Raw genomic sequence first — 9,496 nt, 5'->3', positions numbered from 1 at the left:
TATATAGCCCTAAATCACTAGTGTCTCAAAGGGCTGCACAAACCACTACGACATCCTCGGTAGGCCCACATAAGGGCAAGGAAAACTCACACCCAGTGGGACGTGGGTGACAATGAGGACTATGAGAACATGATACTATGATACTGATGACTATGAGAACATATGAGAACATGATACTGTGAAAGATCAATCCATAATGGATCCAACACAGTCGCGAGAGTCCAGTCAATAATGGATCCAACACAGTCGCGAGAGTCCAGTCCAAAGCGGATCCAACACAGCAGCGAGAGTCCCGTTCACAGCGGAGCCAGTAGGAAACCATCCCAAGCGGAGGCTGATCAGCAGCGCAGAGATGTCCCCAGCCGATACAAAGGCGAGCAGTACATGGCCACCGGATCGGACCGGACTCCCTCCACAAAGGAGAGTGGGACATAGAAGAAAAAGAAGAGAAACGGCAGATCAACTGGTCTAAAAAGGGAGTCTATTTAAAGGCTAGAGTATACAAATGAGTTTTAAGGTGAGACTTAAATGCTTCTACTGAGGTGGCATCTCGAACTGTTACCGGGAGGGCATTCCAGAGTACTGGAGCCCGAAATGAAAAAGCTCTACAGCCCGCAGACTTTTTTTGGGCTTTGGGGATCACTAATAAGCCGGAGTCCTTTGAACGCAGATTTCTTGCCGGGACATATGGTACAATACAATCGGCAAGATAGGATGGAGCTAGACCGTGTAGTATTTTATACGTAAGTAGTAAAACCTTAAAGTCACATCTTAAGTGCACAGGAAGCCAGTGCAGGTATATATGTATGTATATATGTATATAAAGGTATATACAGTATAGGTATATATGTATGTATATATGTATATAAAGGTATATACAGTACAGGTATATATGTATGTATATATGTATATAAAGGTATATACAGTACAGGCGTAATGTGATCAAACTTTCTTGTTCTTGTCAAAAGTCTAGCAGCCGCATTTTGTACCAACTGTAATCTTTTAATGCTATATATATCAATGATGAAATATTAACATTGCAATACATGCCAATATGGCCTTTTTAGTTTACTAAATTACAATTTTAAATTTCCCGGGAGTTTCGTCTTCGAAACGTCGTGTAATGATGACGTGTACGCAAAACGTCACGGGTTTTTAGGAAGTATGAGCGCTGCACACACACACAGCTAAAAGTCGTCTGCTTTAACTGCATAATTACACAGTATTTTGGACATCTGTGTTGCTGAATTTTTTTGCATTTTGTTCAATTAATATTGGAGAAGTCACAGTAGAAAGATGGAGTTGGGAAGCTTTAGCCTTTAGCCACACAAACACACGGTGATTCCTTGTTTAAAATTCCTGAAGGAGAAACTTCCCTATGGATCAGAGCGCGGTCAAGCTGACATGGATCCCGACAAAATGTCAACCAGCAGGTTTCGGTGAGAAAATTGTGGTTAAAAAGTCAGCTGAGCTTGTGCCGTCCATAGCTGCCGTCGACTCCCCTGAGACATTGGCGTCAACACACCCGTGGAAACACCCTTCCGACTATCAGGTACTATTTAACTCACTAAAACACTAGCAACACAATAGAAAGATAAAGGATTTCCCAGAATTATCCTAGTAAATGTGTCTGAAATCATCGGAATCTGTCCCAATGCAATCGCGTTTTTTTTTTTTTTCTAGTCCGTCGCTATCAACATCCTCAAACACAAATCTTTCATCCTCGCTCAAATTAATGGGTAAATTGTCGTTTTCCCGGTCCGAATAGCATTTTTTGTTGGAGGCTCCCATTAAAAACAATGAATATGTGAGGAGACAACAACCTGTGACGTCATCGACTGAGAATTCCGGTAGAGGCAGGGCTTTTCTCTTAGCACTGAAAGTTGCGAACTTTATCGTGTATGTTCTCTACTAAATCCTTTCAGCAAAAATATCGCGAAATGATCAAGTATGACGTACTGCTATCCCCGTTTGAATAAGAACATCTCATTTCAGTAGGACTTTAAGCTACTAAAATGCAGCGCATAGTTGGCATTAGAGATCACAAGGAGTAAACAGAATGCCATCCATCCATCAATCTTCTTCCGCTTATCCGAGGTCGGGTCGCGGGGGCAGCAGCCTAAGCAGGGAAACCCAGACTTCTCTCTCCCCAGCCACTTTGTCCAGCTCCTCCTGCGGGATCCAGAGGCGTTCCCAGGCCAGCCGGGAGACATAGTCTTCCCAATGTGTCCTGGGTCTTCTCCGTGGCCTCCTACTGGTTGGACGTGCCCTAAACACCTCCCTAGGGAGGCGCTCGGGTGGCATCCTGACCAGATGCCCGAACCACCTCATCTGGCTCCTCTCCATGTGGAGGAGCAGCAACTTTACATTGAGTTCTTCCCGGATGGCAGAGCTTCTCACCCTATCTCTAAGGGAGAGACCCGCCACCCGGCGGAGGAAACCCATTTCGGCCGCTTGTACCCGTGATCTTATCCTTTCGATCATAACCCAAAGCTCATGACCATAGGTGAGGATGGGAACATAGATCGACCGGTAAATTGAGAGCTTTTTTTTTCCCCGGCTCAGCTCCTTCTTCACCACAACGGATCGATACAGCGTCCGCATTACTGAAAACGCCGAACCGATCCACCTGTCGATCTCACGATCCACTCTTCCCTCACTCGTGAACAAGACTCCTAGGTACTTGAACTCCTCCACTTGGGGCAGGGTCTCCTCCCCAACCCGGAGATGGCATTCCACCCTTTTCCGAGAGTGAACCATGGACTCGGACTTGTAGGTGCTGATTCTCATCCCGGTCGCTTCACACTCGGCTGCGAACAGATCCAGTGAGAGCTGAAGATCCCGGCCAGATGAAGCCATCAGGACCACATCATCTGCAAAAAGCAGAGACCTAATCCTGCGGTCACCAAACCAGAACCCCTCAACGCCTTGACTGCGCCTAGAAATTCTGTCCATAAAAGTTATGAACAGAATCGGTGACAAAGGACAGCCTTGGCGGAGTCCAACCCTCACTGGAAACGTGTCCGACTTACCGCCGGCAATGCGGACCAAGCTCTGACACTGATCATACAGGGAGCGGACCACCACAATCAGATAGTCCGATACCCCATACTCTCTAAGCACTCCCCACAGGACTTCCCGAGGGTCACGGTCGAATGCCTTCTCCAAGTCCACAAAGCACATGTAGACTGGTTGGGCAAACTCCCATGCAGCCTCAAGAACCCTGCCGAGAGTATAGAGCTGGTCCACAGTTCCACGACCAGGACGAAAACCACACTGTTCCTCCTGAATCCGAGGTTCGACTATCCGGCGTAGACTCCTCTCCAGTACACCTGGATAAACCTTACCGGGAATGTTTACACAGTAATAAAAAACTAAAGTAACATGAAGTGTCCTAAAATTGGTTCTTAGGGGTTTTAGTACAAAATGACTTAAACTCTGCTTGTAGCTTTGTGTGTTGTTAGCTGTTTATAGCGATTCAGCAACGTTAAGCAACTAAAATGCAGCGCATAGTTGGCGTTGGCGATCACAAGGAGTTAACAAAATTTTAACACGGTAAAAAAAAACTAAAGTAAGTATTACGTTTTAAGCATTATATCCCACCCTCTTAGGGCTTTTAGTACGTAATGACTTAAACTCTGCTTGTAGCTTTGTGTGTTATTAGCTGTTTATAGCGATTTAGCAAAGTTAAGCTACTAAAATGCAGCGCATTATTGCCGTTGGCGATCGCAAGGAGTTAACAAAATGTTAACACGGTAATAAAAACCTTAAGTAACATTAATAGTCCTAAAATGGTTCAATCCAGCTTTGTTCTTGACTAGTAAGCGTTAAGTTTTAAGCATTATATCCCACCCTCTTGGGGCTTTTAGTACGTAATGACTTAAACTCTGCTTGTAGCTTTGTGTGTTTTTAGCTGTTTATAGCGATTTAGCAACGTTAAAGGGGAACATTATCAGCAGACCTATGTAAGCGTCAATATATACCTTGATGTTGCAGAAAAAAGACCATATATTTTTAACCGATTTCCAAACTCTAAATGGGTGAAGTTTGGCGAATTAAACGCCTTTCTGTTTATCGCTCTTTTTGCGATGACGTCAGAACGTGACGTTTCCGAGGTAACACAGCCGCCATTTTCATTTTCAACACATTACAAACACCGGGTCTCAGCTCTGTTATTTTCCGTTTTTTCGACTATTTTTTGGAACCTTGGAGACATCATGCCTCGTGGGTGTGTTGTCGGAGGGTGTAACAACACTAACAGGGAGGGATTCAAGTTGCACCACTGGCCCAAAGATGCCAAAGTGTCTGCCACCAGACCCCCATTGAATGTGCCAGAGTGTCTCCACATTTTACCGGCGATGACAGACATGGCACAGAGATGTATGGATAACCTGCAGATGCATTTGCAACGATTAAATCAACGAAATCACAAAGGTGAGTTTTGTTGATGTTGTTGACTTATGTGTTAATCAGACATATTTGGTTGCGGCGTGACTGCCAGCTAATCGATGCTAACATGCTATTTACCGGCAGTACTAAAGCAGACATGGCACAGAGATGTATGGATAACCTGGAGCTGCATTTGCAACTATAAAGTCAACGAAATCACAAAAATGAGTTTTGTTGATGTTGACTGCCAGCTAATCGATGCTAACATGCTATGCTAATTGATGCTAACATGCTATTTACCGGCGGTGCTAAAGCAGACATGGCACAGAGATGTATGGATAACCTGTAGATGTATTTGCAACTATATCACGTTTCCTTCCACCCACATTTAATGTGAAACAAACACTTACCAATCGACGGATTTAAGTTGCTTCAGTGTCAAAAGATGCGAAAGTCCTGATCGTTTGGTCCGCACATTTTACCGGCGATGCTAACGCAGCTATTCAGCCATGCTATGGCTATGAATAGCGTCAATAGCTATTCGCTCAATAGCTTCAGTTTCTTCTTCAATACTTTCATACTCCAACCATCTGTTTCAATACATGCGTAATCTGTTGAATCGCTTAAACCGCTGAAATCCGAGTCTGAATCCGAGCTAATGTCGCTATATCTTGCTGTGGTATTCCCATTGTTTGTTTACATTGGCAGCACTGTGTGACGTCACAGGGAAATGGATAGTCGCATAGCAAATAGCGAAAATCAAGCACTTTAAAGCTTTTTTTTAGGGATTTTCGGGGACCGGTAAAATTTGGAAAAAAACTTCCAAAAATACAACAAGCCACTGGGAACTGATTTTTATTGTTTTTAACCCTTTTGAAATTGTGATAATGTTCCCCTTTAAGCTACTAATATGCAACACAGAGTTGGCATTAGAGATCGCTAGGAGTTGACAGAATGTTAACACAGTAATAAAAAACTAAAGTAACATTAAGTGTCCTAAAATTGGTTCAATACAGCTTTGTTCTTGACTAGTAAGCATTAAGTTTTAAGCATTATATCTCACCCTCTTAGGGCTTTTAGTAGGTGACTTAAACTCTGCTTGTAGCTTTGTGTGTTTTTAGCTGTTTATAGTGATTTAGCAACGTTAAGCTACTAAAATGCAGCGCGTAGTTAGTGTTAGAGATCACAAAAAGTTAACAAAATGTTAACACGGTAATAAGAAACTAAATTAACGCTAAGTGTCCTAATATTAGTTTAATACAGCTTTGTTCTTGCCTAGTCATGTGACTACCAGGATGTGGCTCCTCCAAAGAAGCAGCATGTCAGGTTAGCTCGCCAATTTCCAAAAAACCTAATTATGTCATTAAAGGGAATTAACTATTTATTAAAGAGCTAATTTTACAATGACTTTTAAGCATTATATTCCGCTCCCTTAGGGCTTTTAGTACATAACGACTTAAACTCTGCTTGTAGCTTTGTGTGTTAGCCGTTTATAGTGATTTAGCAAAGTTAAGCTACTAACTAACATCAATCAATCAATCAATGTTTATTTATATAGCCCCAAATCACAAATGTCTCAAAGGACTGCACAAATCATTACGACTACAACATCCTCGGAAGAACCCACAAAAGGGCAAGGAAAACTCACACCCAGGGGGCAGGGAGAATTCACATCCAGTGGGACGCCAGTGACAATGCTGACTATGAGAAACCTTGGAGAGGACCTCAGATGTGGGCAACCCCCCCCCTCTAGGGGACCGAAAGCAATGGATGTCGAGCGGGTCTAACATGATACTGTGAAAGTTCAATCCATAGTGGCTCCAAGACAGCAGCGAGAGTCCCGTCCACAGGAAACCATCTCATGAGTATCATTGAATGTATTTTCTAACAGAACAACAACAACAGGACTGACCTTAAACAATTTGCTATCTTTTTGCTGTGATAGAATCTACATGCAATGATGCTAACAATAGCTATCTAAATTAGGGATGCACCGAAATGAAAATTTGTGGCCAAAGGCCGAATACCAAATAATGAATGCAGTTTTTCACAAATTTTTTTACATTGCATAAATAGCCTAGAAAAACATTTAGACATGTTTTTCAAATAAAGTAATTTTTTATTGAATATTGACATTTTCTTAATATTCCAGTAGCCTTTGCTTTTCAAAAAAAGCACAAAGTTTTTCATTTATATTAGGCCTTCAAACAAAACATGCATTCCAAAAAAAAATTAAGTGCATTAAAGTGGATAAACCCACAACAAATGAATTATTGTCCTTTTGGCAAAAGTCTGCTTAGCCACAGTAGATATGCTAATAATGTAAACAGAAGGCTCAAGTAAATCTCAATTAAGTGTGTGCTTGTAACCTCATACACTTATACAGGTAGCCTACACAACAGGCTAATAATGTAAGCAGAGGCCCCACAAAATCTCAATAAGTGTGTTCTTGTAACCTCAAACACTTATACAGGTACACAACATATCCCAACGTCACTGCGTCAAAAAATTGCGTCACACGCCACTATTCGGCATTGTTTTTAACTCATTCCACCGAAGGCCGAATGTGGCTTTTTTTGCCATATTCAGCCGAATATATTCAAGTGCCCAAGACCAGACTTTAAACTGTGGTCGGCCCTAAGCTCCAAAACACTCTGCCCCTTCATATTCGAACTGCTCCCAAAGTGGAGTGTTTTAAGTCTTGTCTTAAGACCCATTTTTATTCTCTGGCTTTTAACACTCCATGAGTTGTGTGGTCCTCTGTTGCCCTCTGTGTTTTAAAGTGTAGATTTCTATTTACTGTTTTAATTGGTTTCACCCTTAAAATCGTGTTTAATCATATTTATTTTATATTGTTTTTATATGTATTTGTTTATATTCCATCCATCCATTTCCTACCGCTTATTCCCTTTCGGGGTCGCGGGGGGCGCTGGCGCCTATCTCAGCTTCAATCGGGCGGAAGGCGGGGTACACCCTGGACAAGTCGCCACCTCATCGCAGGGCCAACACAGATAGACAGACAACATTCACACTCACATTCACACACTAGGGCCAATTTAGTGTTGCCAATCAACCTATCCCCAGGTGCATGTCTTTGGAAGTGTATTGTCAATATATCTCGGACCTCATCCAAATTTACATTCCTGCGCGCGCTCTGAGGTCCGAGAGCCAGCCCCAGCTCGTGGTGCCCAAGACCAGACTTAAGACCAGGGGAGACAGGGCCTTCTCTGTGGTCGGCCCTAAGCTCTGGAACACTCTGCCCCTCCATGTTCAAACTGCTTCCACAGTGGAGTGTTTTAAGTCTCGTCGTAAGACCCACTTTTATTCTTTGGCTTTTAACACTACGTGAGTTGTGTGGTCCTCTGTCCTCAGTTGTCCTTTGTGTTTTTTATACACTTTGATTTCTATTTTACTGTTTTAATTGATTTTACCCTTTAAAATAGTTTTTAATCATATTTGTTTTTATATTGTTTTTATTGGTTTTATATTTATTTATTTTTTGTTTTTATTCAGTCATTGGTGGAGCATAATATATATCCATCCATCCATCCATTTTCTACCGCTTATTCCCCTTCGGGGTCGTGGGGGGCGCTGGCGCCTATCTCAGCTACAATCGGGCGGAAGGCAGGGTACACCCTGGACAAGTCGCCACCTCATCGCAGGGCCAACACAGATAGACAGACAACATTCACACACTAGGGCCAATTTAGTGTTGCCAATCAACCTATCCCCAGGTGCATGTCTTTGGAAGTGGGAGGAAGCCGGAGTACCCGGAGGGAACCCACGCATTCACGGGGAGAACATGCAAACTCCACACAGAAAGATCCCGAGCCTGGATTTGAACCCAGGACTGCAGGACCTTCGTATTGTGAGGCAGACGCACTAACCCCTCTGCCACCGTGAAGCCCCATAATATATATATATTTTTTTTTTATAAAAAAAAAAAAAATACATAATATATATATATATATATTTTTTTTTTTTTTTTTTTTTTTTTTACAATTGTTTTTAACATGGCTGTGCAGCACTTTGGAAACGTTATTGTTCTTTAAATGTGCTATATAAATAAAGTGGATTGGATTGGATTATTATTATTTATTTTTATTTGTATTCATTGGTGGAGCTCAGGATAGTATTTGAATGTTGATTTTAATATTGTTGTGCAGCACTTTGGAAACATTTTGTTGTTTAAATGTGCTATATAAATAAAGTGGATTGGATTGGATCAATTGGGCGGCTGCATCCGTAGCAGGGCGCATTTGTGGGGTGCTGACGTCATCGCGGCGCGTGCAGGCTGTCCCAATTCAAAAAAGTTCCAAGTGTCCTTCGAATCCGGTCGACAAATGTGTCCTTTTCTCCCATTAGCAGAAAGGTTACCTCCGTGTACGCTTTGCGTACTGTCATATCCCGAAATTCTTTGCGCGCTCCAGACTATAATTAACAGCTGTGGTCTACCACAAATAATTAATGAACCCACGCATCGCAACAGTAATACGATAGACCTAGTCCTTGTCTGGGGTGTCACCACCTCAAATTTGAAATGCCGACTCATTGTCAACTAGCTGCTAATAACCAATGCTTTAGCAGCCGCGACATTAATGCTCTCACAACTATGACTCTTGCTGGCCGGCTGCCTTCGGTGATGGCACCATTCCCAAATTACGTGGGCTCTGTCGATAACCTCACTAACAACTTTAACGACGCCCAGCGCTACGCCATTGATAGTATAGCACCGCTGAAGCTAAAAAAGGCCCCTAAAAGGCACACCTCCTGGTTTGAAGAAGAAACCAAAGCTCTTAAACTATCATATAGAAAGCCGGCGTGAGACTAAACTTGAGGTTTTCCGTCAAACATGGGGTGACGGTTTCATAAGCACAAAGATGCTAAATTGGAAGTACATATGTTCTCTGCCAAAACGGGTGTCTATGAAGTGTGTTGTGAAGCGGAGAATAACACCACAATTTCATTTAGCGAGGGCAAACTGGAAGAGGAAATAGGCGTTTGTGACGAGGCAAATTCCATTTGTTTATTTACAGTCTCATCCATGGTTTGTCGTTGTTGCTATTGTGTTGAGTTTTTTCTTGCCCTGATGTGGGATCTGAGCCAA

This window comes from Nerophis ophidion, linkage group LG22, assembly GCF_033978795.1.
Source record: "Nerophis ophidion isolate RoL-2023_Sa linkage group LG22, RoL_Noph_v1.0, whole genome shotgun sequence".
NCBI classification, from domain to species: domain Eukaryota; kingdom Metazoa; phylum Chordata; class Actinopteri; order Syngnathiformes; family Syngnathidae; genus Nerophis; species Nerophis ophidion.
The sequence above is the reverse complement of the archived record's forward strand: the minus strand, read 5'-3'. Positions refer to the sequence as shown.